Source organism: Astatotilapia calliptera, chromosome 3 (assembly GCF_964374335.1).
Source record: "Astatotilapia calliptera chromosome 3, fAstCal68.1, whole genome shotgun sequence".
Classification (NCBI taxonomy): Eukaryota; Metazoa; Chordata; class Actinopteri; order Cichliformes; family Cichlidae; genus Astatotilapia; species Astatotilapia calliptera.
In genome coordinates, this window is record NC_137424.1 from 72,075,768 (window position 1) to 72,096,530 (window position 20,763).

General features: G+C 44.2%; 1 protein-coding gene across 3 annotated transcripts in view; it reads left to right on the plus strand.

The window, feature by feature from the left end:
- LOC113011180 (uncharacterized) overlaps positions 1-20,763 on the plus strand; it is a 74,517-nt gene that overhangs the window by 17,680 nt on the left and 36,074 nt on the right. Inside the window, exon 2 of one of the 3 annotated variants that reach the window (XR_013906532.1) lies at positions 310-3,655. The exons of the other annotated variants lie outside the window; for them this stretch is intronic. The gene's annotated coding sequence lies outside the window, so the exon portion shown is untranslated. Of the gene's footprint in view, positions 1-309; positions 3,656-20,763 lie in introns of those variants that run through there. 3 annotated transcript variants of the gene reach the window in all.

Genomic DNA, 20,763 nt, shown 5'->3' on the forward strand with positions numbered 1-20,763 from the left:
TATTTTATCAGCACATATTGAAACAACAATATCATCTGTTGAACTCAAAAATTTTTAAGAAGTAAAAGATTTTCTCCACTTATCAGTATTTCTTCAAGAATGTCATTTTCAGTACAACTCTCATTGCACATCATTGTAATGTGACACTACATGTGCACATGCGGACCACAAGGTGGTGGTAACACACCAACAATGTGTTTTTTGTCACATTAAATTCCACTAATGGAGGGAGTTACAGTTACAGAAATGCAGTCATGTTCCATGACTGCATTTCACTCACTGCCTCTGTTTGTATCTCTGTCACTGCAGGACCAACGTGAAGCGAGAAGTCAGGGCTCTCAGGAGGCCGACAAACCTCACAGAAGAAAGGGAGAGGAAACTTACAGCTGTGACTTGTGTGGAAAGTCTTTTAACTGGGCTGGAAGCTTAAAAAGACACCAACTCATCCACAGTGGAGTTAAACCTTACAGCTGTGATGAGTGTGGGAAGTCTTTTACCCAGGCTGGGCACTTAAAAACTCACCAACTCATCCACAATGGAGTTAAACCTTATAGCTGTGACTTGTGTGGAAAGTCTTTTACCCAGGCTGGAGGTTTAAAAAACCACAAACTCATCCACAGTGGAGTTAAAGAGTACATCTGTGGCTTGTGTGCAAAAGCTTTTGCTCGAAATGAACACTTACAGAAGCATAGGGTTACCCACTCTGGAATTAAGGCGTACAGCTGCGACTTTTGTGGAAAAACTTTCAACAACATACAGTACCGAAATATTCACCTACTGATTCACACTGGAAATGATGTTTACTGCTGTGATCAGTGTGGGAAACCGTTTACAACAGATGCACAGTTACAACAACACATGTTTAGCCACACTGAGGAGAGACCTTTCAAATGTGACCTGTGTCAGAAGACTTTTAAAACTCCATATCACCTGAAAAGACACCAACAGAGCCACACCAGAAAGTAACTCTACAAGTGCTGTTACTGTGAGGATGTATTTATGTTTTATCTTGTAATTTTAACCTGATTGTTTGGAACAAGTCTGACTTAGAAGACTTACTTGTAACCTGACTTACACTGTCTTTGTTTAGAAGTAGAGCAACACAGATGGATCCTGTTCTCAGCCTTATCGTTCACTGTGGTGGTGGGAAAGAGTTTCTCTGTGACCTTTGTGGAAAAACTTCCAATCATCAACGGGACCTAAAACCACATCAACGTAGACACACTGGAGACAAAATGAACTACTGCAAAGAATGTGGAAGAGGCTTCCACACACCAAGTACATTAAAAATACACGAACTCTTCCACATTGGGGTCAAAAAGCACACCTGTGACTAGTGTGGGTCATCCTTCACCACTGCACGTGAGCTTAAAGAACAATCATAAGTGAATCCACACAAGAGAGACACCATACAAGTGCAGACACTGTGACAAAAGCTTCTCACAATCAGGTCATCGTAACAAACATGAACGTACACACATGGAAGTGAACTTCAGCTGTGACCAGTGTGACAAGAGCTTCAGGAATCTCAGTTCATACTCCGAACACAAACGATCCCACGCTGTAAATAAACTGTTTCACTGTTACCAATGTGCAAAAACATTCACTTCATTATCTGCTCTGTGCAAACATCAGCCTGATCATGCAGGACTGAAATCACTGGATCACAATGACTCTGAAGAGAGAGAAAGATCCTCTTCTGGTTTCAGAGTTGGACTTGAGATCAGGCTCCACAGAGTTCAGATGGAATCTGTAGTTTTTATTATGAAATCCTGATAATGTTAAAGCATAATTATATTTGATTAACTCTGTGTAAAGTTTGTCTTATTAAATAGTTTGGTGTGAAAAATAAAGAATTGGTCGCAGAACAAGTACCGTAATTGTCAGGCTATAAGCCGCTACTTTTTGCACAAGCTTTGAACCCTGCGGCTTTTAGTCAGGTGCGGCTTTTCTATGGATTGTCCATGATTTTTGTGATATCGTAAGACGATTTGTTTTGTTTGTTCCGCTGTTGTACGGCACTACGTTGCCTGGCGGAAGGATCGGGGTTCAAGAGTGGTATGTTGGTCACATGTCCATCCGCAAGGCAACATAGTGCCGTACAAGTAGCGCGAAAAACAAACTTCAAAGTAGCGCTACGCGTTCAGCCGGAGTCGTGGATGACCAGCGGTGATAAACTTGCGAAAAGCAAGTTATGCTCAACTCCACCAGTGGATTCTGACAGCGTGGAAAAGTGTGAAAACATCCACGATCACCAACGGTTTTCGAAGGGCTGGACTGCTGCATGATGAAGAGGAGGACACTGCCACGGCCCTTCAGAGGGTGTTCGACTCTGACACTGACAACGAGGACTTCTTTTGTTTTGAAAGTGACAACGAAGGAAAGAAGCTGAGAGTGGATGACGAAGCCATCCTGAGCCTGTTCGTATCCGACACTGGAGAAGAGGATTTTGGTGGTTTTAGTGCGCAGGAAGAAGAGAAAGATGGTGCTGAATGACTGACTTTTCTTCTTGTTAAAGCCCTGTCACTGCACCTGAGCCTAAAAGGTAGTCCGAATCTATTTTTCTGGTGTGTTGTAGGTTATTGTTATGTACTACATTTGTTACTCATTTATGAAGCACAGTACATGTTTCGTACTTGTAATTACCGCTACTTGTACATATACCCTTGTCAGGGACCAAGCAGTAAAGCATAAAGGACACAGGTTGTTTAATTCAAAAAACGGGTTTTATTGACCCAAAAATATGAAAATATATTTAACAAAGCCAAAACTTAAACAGGCAGACCAATAAAAGAGGTCAACTCAATAGACTAAACTCAAGATAATAATTAACAAAACCTCAAACAAACATATGGTAAACTGACCTGCTGAAATGACACACAGGGGGACTTAAATACTGGTTTAGCTAAACCAAATGACACACACGGGGGAAAACAAGACGGCTGCCATATAACCAACTAATACAAAACATTTAAACAAACATGAAACACCCCCCAGGCAATGAAGCATGTGGTGCAATCCAATTAGGCTGTCAGCAGTATTTCAGGTCTCCCAGCCCTTTGCCACACCTTTTGCCAGACAGGAGGAGAAGCCAACCCCCAGGTAACTCAAACAAAGAAAGATGTATTAATATAACATAAAACAGAACTTTGACCTTGCAATGTGTGTGCACGCCATATAAACATTGGAAGGTGTGATGGAAAAATGAATACATTTAATAAAGAAACGATATTGAACAATAAGTAGAATATTTTAAAGTAGTGACTGTAAATTAAACTAAAGTGAATCAACGGGTGGTGAGGTGTGGAGCTTACCATGTGTGCCATGCCATCACAACCCTAAATGTCCATCACGCCACTCTTGTGTTAATCTATGCACGGTCTGAAGCATGTGTGTGGGAATGTATGTGAATGTTTTACTGTTATATCTTATTAGTATTTTAAGTATTCTATCTATTTTATTTATTGAATTTTATTGTTTTATTTATATTTTGATATTGCTAGGGATGATGCAATGATCGGGGACCATTCTTAATTTCGTTGTTCTCATGACAATGACAATAAAGTTTCTGATTCTCTGATTCTAAAAAGTTATGCAAATATGTACCCATAACTTGTTTTTCAAAATATTAATAAAAGTGATGTCTCCAAACAGCCATCTCTTTCCTGACAATTCGCTTTGTGCACATTCTCTTACATATGATAAGTCAACATTGAAACACCTGCGGCTTTTGGTCAGGTGCGGCTAATGTATGTAAAAAACAGGATTTCCCCCTGATTTTAGCTTGTGCGGCTAATATTCAGGTGCGCTCTGTAGTCCGGGAAATACGGTATACAGTGGGGCAAAAAAAGTATTTAGTCAGCCACCGATTGTGCAAGTTCCCCCACTTAAAATGATGACAGAGGTCAGTAATTTGCACCAGAGGTACACTTCAACTGTGAGAGACAGAATGTGAAAAAAAAATCCATGAATTCACATGGTAGGATTTGTAAAGAATTTATTCGTAAATTAGGGTGGAAAATAAGTATTTGGTCACCTCAAACAAGGAAAATCTCTGGCTCTCACAGACCTGTAACGTCTTCTGTAAGAAGCTTTTCTGTCCCCCACTCGTTACCTGTATGAATGGCACCTGTTTGAACTCATCATCTGTATAAAAGACACCTGTCCACAGCCTCAAACAGTCAGACTCCAAACTCCGCCATGGCCAAGACCAAAGAGCTTTCGAAGGACACCAGGAAAAGTATTGTAGACCTGCACCAGACTGGGAAGAGTGAATCTACAATAGGCAAGCAGCTTGGTGTGAAAAAATCAACTGTGAGAGCAATCATCAGAAAATGGAAGACATACAAGACCACTGATAATCTCCCTCGATCTGGGGCTCCACGCAAGATCTCATCCCGTGGGGTCAAAATGATCATGAGAACGGTGAGCAAAGATCCCAGAACCACACGGGGGGACCTGGTGAATGACCTGCAGAGAGCTGGGACCAAAGTAACAAAGGTCACCATCGTCAAAGGAGCTTGCAAAGAAAAGCATCTGGACTTCTTTAAGTTGCTTGAAGACGTTTCACCTCTCATCCGAGAAACTTCTTCAGTTCTAAGGTCAAATGGTGGAGAGTCCCAGATATAAACCTAGTGGGAGTGACCCCCCACAGAGGGACAAAAGGACCCCCTGATGATCCTCTAATCGCCTGAGCCAAGGTGGGAAACTGGGCGTGGGTCCCAATCAGCCAGAGTTTCGGGTGTGTTCATTGTGAAACCTGGCCCCACCTTATCATGCGAATTCCTGAGGTCAGATGGCCCAGGATGTGAGTGGGCGTTAAGGCGTCTGGGAAGGGATCTCAAAACTGGATCATAGATGGCAGAGAGTTGGTGTCGTAAACCCCCGCCTCTGTTCAAAGATGGTCGCTCACAGTGGACATAGATGGCTTCTTTCACTCCTCTTTCAAACCATCTGTCCTCTCTGTCCAAAATGTGAACATTGGCATCCTCGAAAGAGTGTCCTTTATCCTTAAGATGCAGATGGACTGCTGAGTCTTGTCCTGTGGAGGTGGCTCTTCTGTGTTGTGCCATGCACTTGTGAAGTGGCTGTTTGGTCTCTCCAATGTAGAGGTCTGAGCATTCCTCGCTGCACTGTACAGCATACACCACATTGTTAAGTTTGTGTTTTGGCGTTTTGTCTTTCGGGTGAACCAGTTTCTGTCTGAGCGTGTTGCTGGGTCTGAAATACACTGGGATGTCATGCTTGGAGAAAACTCTCCTGAGTTTCTCTGATACACCGGCTACATAGGGGATGACAATGTTGTTGCGTCTGTCCTTCTTATCCTCCCTCGCTGGTGTCTGGTCTTCTTTTCTGTGCCTCTTTGCTGACTTTAAGAACGCCCATTTAGGATAGCCGCATGTTTTGAGTGCTTCCTTTACATGTGTGTGTTCCTTCTTCTCCCACTAGGTTTATATCTGGGACTCTCCACCATTTAACCTTAGAACTGAAGAAGCTTCTCAGATGAGAGGTGAAATGTCTTCAAGCAACTTAAAGAAGTCCAGACGCTTTTCTTTGCAAGCTCCTTTGACTACGATGACCTGGATGACTGAGAACCTTCACAGACAAAGGTCACCATCAGTAACACACTACAATGGCAGGGAATCAAATCCCGCAGTGCCAGACGTGTTCCGCTGCTGAAGCCAGTGCATGTCCAGGCCCGTCTGAAGTTTGCCAGAGAGCACATGGATGATACAGCAGAGGATTGGGAGAATGTCATGTGGTCAGATGAAACCAAAGTAGAACTTTTTGGTATAAACTCAAGAAGAATACTGAGTTGCATCCCAAGAACACCATACCTACTGTGAAGCATGGGGGTGGAAACATCATGCTATGGGGCTGTTTTTCTGACAAGGGGACAAGACGACTGATCCGTGTTAAGGACAGAATGAATGGGGCCATGTATCGTGAGATTTTGAGCCAAAACCTCCTTCCATCAGTGAGAACTTTGAAGATGAAACGAGGCTGGGTCTTCCAACATGACAATGATCCAAAACACACCACCCGGGCAACAAAGGAGTGGCTCCGTAAGAAGCATTTGAAAGTCCTGGAGTGGCCTAGCCAGTCTCCAGACCTCAACCCCATAGAAAATCTGTGGCGGGAGTTGAAAGTCCGTGTTGCTCGGCGACAGCCCCAAAACATCACTGCTCTCGAGAAGATCTGCATGGAGGAATGGGCCAAAATACCAGCTACTGTGTGTGCAAACCTGGTAAAGACCTATAGTAAACGTTTGACCTCTGTTATTGCCAACAAAGGTTATGTTACAAAGTATTGAGTTGTATTTTTGTTATTGACCAAATACTTATTTTCCACCCTGATTTACGAATAAATTCTTTACAAATCCTACCATGTGGATTCATGGATTTTTTTTCACATTCTGTCTCTCACAGTTGAAGTGTACCTCTGGTGCAAATTACTGACCTCTGTCATCATTTTAAGTGGGGGAACTTGCACAATCGGTGGCTGACTAAATACTTTTTTGCCCCACTGTATTCTGTTCTCTTCTAATCAGACAAATAAGGCGATGACTTTCTGCGAACAGTATTTCTTATAACTCAGCAGTATAATGCATCATAAAACTATCATTCATTCACAATAAATCAGCAGGCTAATGTAATGCAAATCAGTTTAACAAATGCAATAGTTATCACCTTCAGTCAATTCAGGAGAATAATGCAAACTAAAACTACTATACTGGAGAGGTTTTCTGCCCCATCTCAGCAGGAGCAGATAAACAGGGAGCCAAGGTCGTAGCTTAGGCGCTGTGTGAGAGAAAGAATATGAATGTTTAGGCTTTTATGATTAGGTGGGGGCCACTAGAGGCTATAAGAGTTTGATCAATGCTCCACCATTTTGAGATCTGATGCTGTCTGCGTACGGTGTCCATCTCCCACGCGTGTGATCATTAAAATCATCGTTTGACTCAACCCGGCCGGACCAGTGTTGTTATTTTGGTTTTTCCTCTTGTATCCATCCCCAATATTTGAATCCGTAACAGTTTGGGGGCTCGTCCTGTGGTATTGGGGTGGAAGTTGGAGGTTTGGACGGTCCGAGGTTGTCGAACGGACAGGCACAAGCCAGTGGTCTGATGTGAGTGGGCATAAGCCGGCTTATACAAAGGTAAGGGACTACCTGTTGAATCTATTTCCAAAGTGTGCCAAATTGGACATGATAAAATTAAAGTCTACTCACTGAAATTACTGGTAGATGTCTGTTTTGATTTTGATGAAAAAATCTCATGAGAACTGAAGCTGAAGTAATGATAATGAAACGTTGAAAGTGACAGTACTGAGTATTTAAAGCAGTTGGACAGCTGAGAGATTTAAAGCAGTTGGACTGCTGATTGAAGTTAAAGCAGTTGGACTGCTGAGAGACTAATTCAAGTTGAAGTTTGTAAGTTAAAATACTGGGTTAGAGTCCCAAGGTAAAGTAAAACAGTGAAATTGGGTTAGAGTCCCAATTAGTTTGATAGGGAATTGGTCATTTTGTGGGTTAAAGTCCCAAATGGTCATAAAAGTGGAGTCACTACAAAACTTGATCTATTGATTGAACTACATAATAAATAATAGCTTAAAATGTATATAGGCAACAATTACAAGCAAACCTGTATATGTAAGCATTTAAACACTGAAGATAAGTATTTTGTCTAAGTCTGCCATTGTAGGAATTCATGGCACCGAGACAAAAACTTGGCGCACAGTGTGGCGTCAAAATAGGCGCACACCTTTGACGCTGCGTTTTCTCCGTCTTCCTCGTCCACACGTAAATGCTAAACGCAGTTTACGTGTGGACAAAAGGTGCAAACGCAAGTTAGGTGAGCGTGCAGCGTAAAGTTAGGTGAGCGTGCAACGTAAAGTTTGAATTGAGTGCGAATCGAAGCGGGTGCTCTCCAATCATTAAAAGTAACAAAGTCATTGAACACATTTATACATTTACCTTTACGTTTATCAATCATATATCACAGATTTACAATTTTTTGTAGTACTATGCTAAAAAGCAACTACAGAGCGAAAGTCTGGGTCAAGCGCCGAGGTGACGGCAAGAACAAAGGAACCCTCGAAGCGTTAAAGCTAGCTTTGTAAGGGAATATAACGGAAAAGTATGAAACGAAAATGTTTTCTTTGTTGATAGACTTTGTTTGCAGTGCAATTTATTTGTTGCCGGATTGTAAGAAGAAAGTAGACACAATTTCGGGCTCCCACATTTTATCCGAAACTTTACATTAACAAGTTTGTTTTGTTTTTTTTACTGTTATTCAAATACAACCGTGGAAATAACGAATAGAACAAAAGTCATTCATTCTTTCCTTATACTAATCGTGGTGCAGGCCAGTGCAGTGCATGAACTGATGCCTTCTCCGGTCAATTCCGCTGAGAGTAAATCTAATGTCCCGCTCTACTGTACAAGACAATGGTTACCTGGAGGGATGTACCAATGTGATAGGGGTGCTGCGGAATAGTCCAAGTGGCAGCAGCTTTAATTTCCCGCTCAACCATAAATCGATGGTTTTTCAACGCGATTGTTGTCACCTTGTCAACTATAAATAGATCAACAATCAACGATGACAGAACAACAGTGAATCAATGTTATTTCAATGTCAGTGTCAGGTTTCATCAGTATTTCAATGTTGTTTCAACATTAGTTTTATGTTGACATTTCAATCCTGACGATTCTGATGGTTCAGATAGAAAATCAACATCTGTTCAATGTCTCCTTGCTATCTGGGTATTGAACGGCAGAAATTAGGTTTTCTTTTCGGAAGTATTTAAATGGGAAAGAACAGCGGCTGACAAACAACAGAGGTCTTATCCGTAACAAACAAGCGAATAATGCAGAAAACTGATTTTTAGACGGGAAACTGTTCTTGAAGTATACTGTGTGTGTGTGTGTGTGTGTGTGTGTGTGTGTGTGTGTGTGTGTGTGTGTGTGTGTGTGTGTGTGTGTGTGTGTGTGTGTGTGTGTGAGAGAGAGTGAGAGAGAGAAAGCTGTGCATGAAGTGGGATTTTATCCTGGTGAAAGCAAAACAGCAAAAGTCAGAGGAAATTCATGACAATGTTTATGTGAAGCGTAGTTCTTTTTTTCTGCTGGTTCGGTCAATATTGTTTGAAGAGAAATAAAACCTGCAGCTTCAGAATCAGCGCAAAAAGGCGTAAACACGAAGCACGGACCCGCCGACGGATCAGAATCAGTGAACTGTCGGCTTTCAGCCCCGACCGTGTCCGTGCTGTCTGGTGAGAAAGGCGACATCTCACTGATTCTGATCCGTCAGCGGTCCACGCCTTGTGTTTACGTCTTTGTGCAGAATCGGTGTACCTCCTCTCATTTACATTTTTAGCTGTTTGGTGGTTGTTGAAATGTAGTAATATTTATATTAAAAATCAATTCAGGATTTTAATGAATCGATATCACGTTATCCAAGCTAGAATCGATTTTAATCGATAATCAAAACTAGAGATGGACCGATCCGATATTACGTATCGGTATCGGTCCGATATTGACCTAGATTACTGGATCGGATATCAGAGAAAAATAAAAAATGTAATCCAATCCATTAAATATCACGAAAGCACCTCACAAAACTTGCAACACGCCGTAACTCACCTCAGAACGTTAGCACGTCGGAGCAGTATGCATCACGTGATAGAGCGGCTGTGGCTGTCAGTGGTCTGGATAGCATTTGGAGCTTCGCTAGCAACCTGGCATTTCATCTCCGACAAAGTTATCCCGAGAGAAGTAAAGCAAGTGTGTAAGTCCATCTCTGAATGTTTGTAAAGCATTCCTGCGTTAAGCTTAACAAACAACTGCCTCTTCTTGCTGCTACTTCAATCATGAAACTGCTTAACGATCAGCTGATCGGCTTTTCTGTCGCGAGTCCATCTCTCTAGTTTGCTTTTGGCCCACTTTGCACCAGAAAGAGGAAACCAGCGGCTGAACAACAGCAGCACGTTTAAGCTTGATAAGCTGTTGTTAGAATTTATTTAATATTACTTTCTACTCGAGGATCTTTTTTCTATGCAGCTGACGGCTGGTAACTGTGCAGGGGCGGATCTAGCAAAGTTTAGCCAGGGGGGCCGATAGGGCATTAACAGGGAAAAGGGGGCACAAAGACATACTTTTCTTTCTTATTCTCATTTAAAATGTCTAGCTTTTAATAAATAATTATCTGACACCCAAAGTTTTAATTTGATGCAAAATGAATAGAAGTCCATTACTGTATATAGTAACTATTAAGTCTAATATATATATATATATATATACCCTAGTAAGCTATAGTACTTTTTCCTTTGGGAAGGTACCATCTGTGCAGTCTGCAATTTTGTTGAAGAAAGATGTTGAATCTATTTAATATTTCTTGAAAAATAATTGATTTCTGTGCATTTTTTTCACACTGCATCAAATTAAGGTTGATTACGTCGATTAAGCATCATGAGGTGGCGCGTGAGGGGTGGTTCCCTATTTTTTATTTATTTATTTTTGTTGTTGCTGAGAGTTGGAACCCTATTAGTTAGGTTGCTTAATATTTATGCTAAGTACTCTTTAAAATACCAGAATAGGGAGGATGGTGTAGGTTTAAGTTTATTAGATTGATCAGTATTGCTGAACTATGAAATATATTTTTTTGCATACAGGTATAACAGAATAGCTTTAGTGTAGTTGTTGTTTTAAACTTGAGTATGAACTTATACAAAATGCAGCAAGATATTTAAAAAAAACAGTTTTGTTGATTAAAAAACACTATATCGGATTCATATTGGTATCGGCAGATATCCAAATTTATGATATCGGTATTGGTATCGGACATAAAAAAGTGGTATCGTGCCATCTCTAATCAAAACCCGCTCCTAGTACCTGTGTAATCATGCTTATGTACATCTGGATAATGACACAAACTAGTGTTTGGTGCTTCACTTTTTAATAAACTAAAAGACAGAAATCAGATTATAGGACGTGTAGTGTTGTTTATTTATATTGTGGTGTTTATCATTTGTGATATTTATTACTGTGTGCATACTTTATTAGGAGAGACAAAATTAAAAAAAAAACATGTCTTCCTTGCTGGTTCCATCAAAGAAGAAATGCTCAAGTAACTATGTAGCACGTACGTAATCCAATTCCACAACACAGTGTGATGGGGAATCAGCTGTTTTTCGGCCCATTTTATTTCGAATCTGGCGTGAACCGGTGAACCAGTCCCTGAATCAGTCACGTGGTACGGACTGCCCGCTAGGCCTCGAACGTCACTGCATACGTAATCAAGGCAAGCCTCGATACGCGCTTCACAAAAACGCCCCCGAGATTACCCGACACACGATTCGACGCTTCGACACACAGGACACATCACTAGTGAACACCCGTGTGCACACTTGTGTGGATCAGCGCGCTTGTATCCAAAAGGTTTCCCCATGTAATGGTCTGCTAGAGCAGTGGTTCCCAAACTCTTTTTGCTAGACCCCCTTTGTTTTACAAGAAAATTGCCCCCCCCCCCCCCCCCCGCGTGCTCCATTGCGGTTTATTTCACACCTCAAACATTTAGTAAGCAATTGAGCAAATACAAGTAATCTGCAATAAATTACAGGTAGTAACGAAATAAACTCTTTTACTCAATCATGTGGATTGAGAGAGTTTTTGTTCTTCTGGTGGCCGTGGAACTATTACTTTTATCAAGGAACGGGACCGCGGCACATCTCCTACATGCACGAACCTTCCCTAAACCTGCTGGTCTGGACGTCCAGCAGTTCATCTAAACAAAAGGCACTTAGACTAAAACAGACATAGCCACATTTATCCTACCATAAAACAATAAGAGAAGGTACGACCTCTCCCATACTCCCAGGATGTGGGGGTGAACGCCAGAACACCCTGGAATGTTACAGACCTCCTAGGATGAGACATTCTTTCAATATGCCACCAACTATATACTTCTAAACACAAATGATTACATGCAGTATTCTACCATATGCAAACTTATATCATTAAAAGATTATACTGACTACTAAGTACAATTTTCCATTGACATTCCCTCCTGTTGTCAGTAAAACCTTCAATGAGACATCAGTATGTAACATCTTGTTGTACATTTTCTGTCACATCGTCATTAATCACACAAAGTCTTCATGTTTCAACAGGTCAGAGTCATCATCATCATTTGTCACGGCTGTATATGCAGCAACAGTGGCAAATATTATGCGGTTAATCATGAGTTTTAGACATGGCAATATACATGTTACAAAGACATAAAATAAAAGTAAAAATATCCCAACTCCGATGAGTCGTCCTTTTAGCACCTGTAACCAGGAGCCAGTGTAAAGCCAAGAAAACCAGTCACTTGTATCACTTACATAGCCCTGATTTTGGGCCTGCTGGATCTGTCTCAAAGCATTCAGGGCGTCAGTCATGTTTGATGAATGTACATCGTCTGGTATGTAAGTGCAGCAGATGTTGTTGAAGAGGACGCAAAGTCCCCCTTCCTCTGCTAGTATCATGGAGTGGTTCTTCCCTGGGAGTTGGTCCAGGAACACATATAGTGTGGGGTGTGTTGACATGCTGGGCATATGGGAACAGACATAATAGTCTGTATTTGCCGATTCTGTCTCTGTCCTGTAAAGGTGAGTGTCGTAGTCAAGGTAACCAGGAGGGTCCACCTTCCCATGGCTACGTAGGGGTCTGTCACAACCTACTACCTGGTTACTCTAAAGTTGGCCAATGGCTGGAGATTGAAGTGCGAGCAATTCCCTACGGGCGCCCAATCAGCACTTCCCCCTCGCCACTGAAGCAACCAAGTGAGGGTGAAACTTTCCTCTACTATCTAATCTCTTGGCTCTCAGCGAAGGCGGTCGCACTTTTCTCCTCTCCTCCTCACCCTTATCTTTCCTGCTTAGCCTCTATGTCCTTGTCTTGTCTCGTTTGAATTACTTTCCCTGGAATAGACTCACACGGTCGTTCTCTAAAACCTAAAAGAATTATGGATTTGATCAACTGGTCTCTGAATGCTATTGGCACCCTTTTCTTAACGAGAAGTCTGGGCTTGGGAGAGCCTGAGTGCCCTGGAGGGACTTTCCCTGCCGGATACACGATGCACGGGTGGCAGAACTGGAGGGTCATGTGCCTGGCGGGACTGTCGATCGAGGACGCTGAAGATATCTATCTATTCGGAACCGTGATAACAGGGTTCATGCTGATCGGAGTTGGCTTAGCCCTGGTTTATCGGAGAAATAAGAGAGCGGAACCGGCTGTTCAAACCCCCCCAAGGCTGCCCGCTGGAATCGAAGCGATGGGACGAGGCGCGACCCCTCACAACGAACGTAATATGGTCAACACCTTGGAGACATTTGCATCGGCTGTGAAGGCTCAAAGCAACAACATTGAGCGTATGGGGGGATACATCAGAGAGAGGCCTGCTCAAAATGGGACCCTTGAGCGACAGTTGGAAGACATCGCGGAATGGATCACTGCAGCTGTGAGGTCTCAGAATCAAAAGAATGACAACACCATGGTACAGAAGTTTGATACCATCATGGGGAGGCTCGCGGCTCTCCAACGGGAGATCGAGAGACCAGTGTCGGAATGTTAGGGCAGCCTGAAAATTCTCCTGGGCTGCTCGCATGGAAATTTACAAAATCAACATTGAGATTGCGGACCCACATAACGGCGCCAGCTGCAGGCCCAAGGCTGGAGCCGAACAATCACTCCCTGATAATGACTGTGTTACGGCTATTCTTCCCGTCCCATGCAGGGACACCTGGATTGGCTGGAGGACTGTTTACTTAGCCTGATAGGCCGAAGGACACTGTCTCAGCTAAACTATGGACATGCACACACATACACTTACACTGATAAGCACTCACTCATCCCCCCTCCCTTTCCAACGCCTTCGATGCTTGTGCCCTACCGGGGAAGATGGCAGTCAACTGGACCAGCGCAGATATGCTGCAGGACCGGATGTGCTGTCTACACCGGCTCTCTCTTACCCTTACCCGCCCCTGTTGCTTGTCTTGTGTTTCTATGGTGTATTGATAGTCATGTGCTTTTGTGCTGAGGTGTTTTTTTCTGTTATCAAACTGTTCTCCCATTAGGAGCTCAGTCTGAGTGGAGTTTTTTTTCTCCTCCTCTTACCTCATGTAGTGTATTTTCGTTGTTTTTTCCTATCAGCCTACCTTTCTGACATGTCTCCCCAATGTGATGTTTGTGTAAAGTTGGTCAGAAGGTTCCTTTGTAAGTGCGCATGCGCCATTAGTGTGCTGCCTGCTGTAACCCTAATTTCCCTCGGGATTAATGAAGTATTCTGATTCTGATTCTGATACTAGTTGATTTCTGTGGAGGAAGTGGAATCCTCTGGGACCTCAACCTTTTTGCAGTGCCTCTGATGTATCCAGGAGGGTCTCTCCGCTATTTTTCAGGCAGTTGGAGTGGTCAGAAGCACTTGAAATGGCCTCTATCAACCCCCATCACCTCACTTTAGGCCTTCGTCCTGCGATAGGAATACTTGTGACTCTTCTGCTGTCCATCCTCTGCAGAAAAACCCCTCTGTGGAAAGGGTGCTGGGTCCAGTTATCTTACTGCTGTTATGATCCCAGCAGTCTTCAGTATGCCATTGTATGCACAGCATAGTGACACAGCATTAGGTGATGTTCATAGGAAACTGCTGTCATCATCACCATAGCTTCTGGTTCCTGTGCTTTCACAGAATCATGATGCCATCCTTAGACTCCCTCTCCGTTGTCGATGGAGCTTGGCACGCTCCCCTCATCCTTCAGGTGCCCGTCCATTGTCCACAATCTCCTCTGTTGGCCTCTGGAAATCCCCCTTGGCACAGCTCTCATTCTAACGCAGATTTGTGGTCCTTGCTGTGGCTCCAAAATCTGATCTCATGATGGGCCCCAACCAGCTCGACCTTTGACCTCAACCACTGCCTGGGCTGTCAGCTATGCCTGGAATGGTTCTCGCTCCTCACTGGGCCTCTGAAGATTTCTCAGGAGATCCCTTTCAGCAATACTCTGACTGCTGCACCTATATTTCCTTGCTAGAAGGAGTCAAAGGAGCTTCCAAAGAAAAGCGTCTGGACTTCTTTAAGTTACTTGAAGACGTTTCACCTCTCATCCGAGAAGCTTCTTCAGTTCTGAACTGAATCTGGTCAGTACTACATGTGCTGTAGTGAAAGCTGCAGCTGTTTTATTGATAAAGTTAAAGGCAAAAAACCAAAAGGATTAATCACTCATGTAACTGTGTCACTATATATCAGCATTAACAGGACCTCAGTTTGGTGTTTCAGAAAGCTGCTGATCTCAGACCTGCATGCTTCCGTTCTAAACACTTGATGTACTCAGCTGCATGGGTGGCTGTAGCTCAGGTGGCAGAGCAGATCAGCCACTAATCAGAAGGTCGGTGGTTCGATCCCAGGCTGCCTCCTGACTGCATGCCAAATATCCTTGGGCAAGATACTAACCCCATGTTTGCCTACTGGTGGTGGTCAGAGGGCCCGGTGGCGCCAGTGTCCGGCAGCCTCGCCTCTGTCAGTGGGCTGTGGCTACAATGTAGCTTGCCATCACCAGTATGTGAATGTGTGTGTGAATGGGTGAATGACTGAATGTAGTGTGAAGCGCTTTCGGGTCCTTAGGGACTAGAAAAGCGCTATACAAATGCAGGCCATTTACCATGAAGAGCACGCTTGAGGAGTTTGGGGAGTATCCGAGTATTTATAACATTACACAAACCAAAGGTCTCCATCACAGTGTTCATGAAATGCTGGGTTTATCCATCTTCTGGGGCGGGCCTACAGAGGAGTGCTGAAGATTTCCCTGTGAGGGAGCTGCTGGTGAAGAGCATGAGTCCTGCTTGATCAATGTGATGAGCTTAAGTGTTCCTGGTGTTTCTTAAATGATGCCTCTTTCAGTGGGTCAACAGAACTTCTGGCACAGGACAGCTGTGAGGAAACTGCCAGTGACCCTGCCAGAAAGGGATCTGGAAGTAGGCGTCCTTCAGGTCGATGGTGGCGAACCAGTCCCCCGCAACAATGGCCTGACGCACCCTGGGGACCGTGGGCATTTGGCACTTCAGGGGCCGGAGATAGCGATTGAGGCCCCTGAGGTCCAGAATAGGACGGAGACCCCCATCCCGCTTTGGGACCAAAAAGTAACGGGAGAAGAACCCCACCCGGCGGTCCCTGGCGTCCACCTCCCGTATGGCGCCCTTCGATAGAAGGGACGCCAGTTCCTACCGGCACCCGACCCTGACCCGGGTCGGCCACGCAGGTGAAGGTCGGAGTGGAAGTCAGGGGAGGTCTGCGGCAAAACTAAAGGCGATAACCCTGGGCCATGGTAGATACCACCCAAGGGTCCGCCCCCAGGGCCGACCAGGCAACCCTGCGCTGTTCTGTAGCCAGGGAGGCGGGCAGGGCGGCCTGGCCCAGGGAGACGTCAGGAAGGAGGGGGACGGCTGGAGAATGACTGTCCCTTGGCACCCCGGCCCCCTCACCGAGCCTGAGCGTGGCCGCTGCGCCTACAAAAGGCCTCCAGCTGGGTCCAGAGATCTTCAGGACCCCAAGTAGGAGCAGCAGGGGCAGGCGGAGGCACAGAAGCACGAGCCCACCCCACCCTGGCAGGACGCTTGCGCAAGCACGGCGAGTCTCCGTAGCCTGCTGGAGGAGCTGAGCCGCACCGGGGCCAAACATGGCCGCAGGGTCGACCGGGAGCCTCATGAGGCAATCCTGGTCACCCGAACGGAGCCAGGACTGAGACAGCCAGAGGTGGTGAAGCCTGTGGCAATAGCCAAGGAAGAGCTCGTGGCAATAGCCTGATGTTTCATGAGCGAGGCTAGGAGAGAGGACGTGGACAGCAACTCACCCATGCCCTCCAGATCACCCGAGGTAGCCTGCAACCGACGGGCCAAATGCCGAAGATGAAGTGACAATATTGCCGATGAATTAGACAGGCAGGCCTGGGTCGCCATACAGCTATGTAGCCGAGCCAAGAGCCCGTCCATGGTTTTCACATCCCTATTAGGGCACGCAGCCCGCCCCAGGATGGAGCCCAAAGGGCAACCAGGGGGGCCAGGGACGGATCAACCGGGGGAAGGGGCCGGCCGTCAATGCGCTCCCGGCCATGCATGGCCGAAAAGCGCTTACAGGCAGGGGACCAACGGTGCAGGGCCTCAAACTGTTTGCACACCAGGTCCTGAAAATCAGGCAGCAGCGGCACCTGAGATAAGTAGCGCTGAGGCCGTGAAGCGTAGTCAAACCGAGAAGACGCCGACACCATAGTCCACATCCAACAGCACAGGCTCAGGGGCTGGGCCACAGGAGGGAAAGGCATGGGAGGGGCCCAGCAGTTCGACAAATGAGGAAGGGGACCTGGCCCATGGAGCTGCGGGACTAGATTCTATGTCAGCAGCAGCTATTTTCCTCACTTTCGCCTGAGATTCCTGAGATGAGGGAGGTGCGGGTCGCTTGACAGAAAAAAACCTAGCACGAGCTTCCCTAGTCCATTCGGGCAGAATCAAACAATTCATGCACGAGGCAGGGGCTTCTCTAGTCAGCAAAGCATGCCCAGGACTTAGACACAGCACTCAGTGCTTGTGCCCATCCTCCAAAGGCATAGGAATGCCACACTCAAGGCAAGTTGGGGAGGCGTGGCCCACCATGCAGCGTGGCTAGCAAGGGGCGGGCCCCATACACCAACGGAGAAGTGCGAGCACGTCACAGTGTGTTGTACATTATTATATGTAAATTAAATGTATTATTCATCTATTGCATTTGCCAACACCAAGAAGTCACAAGCAAAGAACGACCACACCATGGTAAATGTTTAAAAAGGAAAGTATTGATAAAAATTATTTCAAAAATAAACATAACAATTTTCAAATCTGTTCAAAGCAACACAACAGTGGGCCAATGTCAAACAAAATTGTGAACTTCACTCTGTAGAGTGGGCAGTCATAATGAAGCAGTACACTTTCATTTGAAAATTCAAGCTGCGCTTCATATTTTTGGTCTCCAGATAGAAAGCTTTATTTGGCCATCACTGGCCAACAGTAATGATGTAATGTTCTTCCATATTTAACATTTGCACATAAATAAGTGACATAATATTTAATAATTTTTTTGAAAAGTTTCTTCACCCCACTTCTGCCATCCGCCGCTTTTATTAGAAAAAATTGGCCACAGCCACTGCGCCATGAATTCTGGGATATGTTGGGCCACAAATGATACACCGGACCCATTCTTCAAATCCGGGGAAAAGAAGGGCGCATTTTCGGCTGCATTTGGAATTGGGACAGGCTTCATTATGTTGCCGTGACGTAATCAGCCTTCAAATTGGGTCTTCAAGGATGCAGATCTTGAATTGGAACAGTTATTTTGGCGGAAGAAAATATGAAAGAGGAACATCACGTGGAGATACTTTAAGGTTGGAAATGAAAACACTGACATGAAAATAAACATAATAACTTGATACTGTCACTGGGTTCAAACTGAAGGAGTGTTCACAAGAAATCATCAGTATCAAACTGTGACAATAAAAAATGTTCATTAAAGTAACCAAGAATGGGATAAGTTTGATGTGAATCTTTCGTAATACATGGGGGAAGCTCTGTGCCAATTTTATCATACTGTACCTCCCTCCATCCAACCACACACTTCTTTGGGTTTGCCATCAGCCCTGCCTGCCTCACGGACTCCAGGACCGTGACCAACCACTGCTATCGCTCCAGCACGTGCTGAAAAATGGCCGCGGCTTCAAACAAGCCAAACAGTGTTGCTTATGTTTATGTCATTTATGTTGTTCGATCTGCATGTATGTATTGCCTTGTTTTATGTTTTTTCTGTTGTTGTTGTTGTTGTTGTGTTTTACTTATTTTATTTTATATCTTTTTTTTTTTTCTGTTTTTTTCCCCCTGTTCTGTTCACAGTCTACTACCTCAAATACAGACACCAGTTTTCCCCTGGCCACTGTCAACTTGTCAAATCAAAGACCTGTCTGAATACAGTAAGGTATGTCGAGCACAATCAATGGTCTTAGAATTGTCTCCTGGAATGTGAGAGGGGTGAGGAAAGCAACCAAAGTTAACAAAGTTATGGCGCATTTACAGCAGCTTAAAGGAGATGTGTTTTTTCTTCAAGAGACACATCTCTGCAACAAAGAAGTGAGGCGACTCAAGAGAAACTGGATCGGCAATATATATCATTCCAAATTTAACGCCAAGGCTAGAGGGACAGCCATACTTATTCGTAATAATATTCTGTTTGAGCAACATAAAGTTATTGCTGATCCAGATGGCCGTTTCACATTTGTGTCAGGAAACTTGCAGGGCTCACTTGTGATACTGGCTAGCGTGTACGGGCCGAACTGGGACGACGACTCTTTTATAGCTAAACTTTTCTCTTCACTTCCAAATTTGGAAAACTATCATCTTATTATTGGAGGTGACTTTAACTTGGTTCAGGACACTCTGCTGGATAGATCGTCAACTAAGGCCTGTTCCCTGAATAAATCTGCTAAAACCCTAGAATTTTTCAAAACTCAGCTGGGGATTGTGGATCCATGGCAACATACGAATCCCACTACTAAGGCATTTTCCTTTTTCTCTCATCCCCACCGTACATATACACGTATAGACTTTTTTCTTGTTGATATTAGGTTTCTCTGTAAAATTAGCCATTGTCAGTATCATGCTATCGCCATTTCAGATCACTCACCAGTTTCTTTTGATGTGGTATTAGCCACCCCGTCTCGACCCATTAAACATTGGAGATTTAACTCTAGCCTGTTGATAAGGGATGACTACACACATTTTTTGAGATCACAGTTCTCACTTTTCCTTGAGTTGAACGATTCTACTAAAGTGTCAAGAGGTGTATTATGGGAAACGTCGAAAGCCTACATGAGAGGCCAGCTTATAGGATTTGTGTCAAATTTAAAGAAGAAAGAGTTAACTTACACGTCCAGTTTATTGAATAAGATCAAAGATCTAGATGGCAGATATGCATCAAACCCAGATCCTAACCTCTATACAGAACGCGTGAAAGTTCAAGCCAGCCTCAATTTAACCACCACCGCAACAGCTATGGTTCAATTAATTAAGACTAAGCAACGCTTTTTTGAATCAGGCGACAAGGCAGGGAAACTTCTGGCTTATCAAGCCCGTGCCGAAGCAACCTCCAAGCTAATCCCAAAGGTCAAGTCTGCTGCTGGTGACATAATACCGGACCCAGAGGGAATTAATGAAGTATTTGTGAGTTTCTATTCCAATCTGTACACTTCAAGCTCTCCCCCTCTATCAGAAGAAACTCTCCAAAATATACATTTTCCAAGAATAGATAGAGATCTGACGAAGGGATTAGGGGGACCTATTACTGTAGTAGAGGTACAAGAAGCCATTAAATCCTTAAACACAGGTAAATCGCCGGGCCCTGACGGTTACTCTGCAGAATACTATAAAGTCAATTCTGATCTTATGGCACCGTTGTTGAAAGATATGTATAATGAAGCCTTTTCAAAATGTCAATTACCCAAGACTTTGTCCGAAGCTACTATTTGTTTAATCTTGAAAAAGGATAAGGATCCTCTGTGGTGCAGCAGTTACAGACCAATTTCTCTTTTAAATATTGATTTTAAAATACTATCTAAAATCCTTGCACTTAGGCTACAACGTGTTCTGTCACAAATTATCGCCTCTGACCAGACGGGATTTATGGCCGGCAGGCACTCATATGACAATTCAAGACGCCTCTTG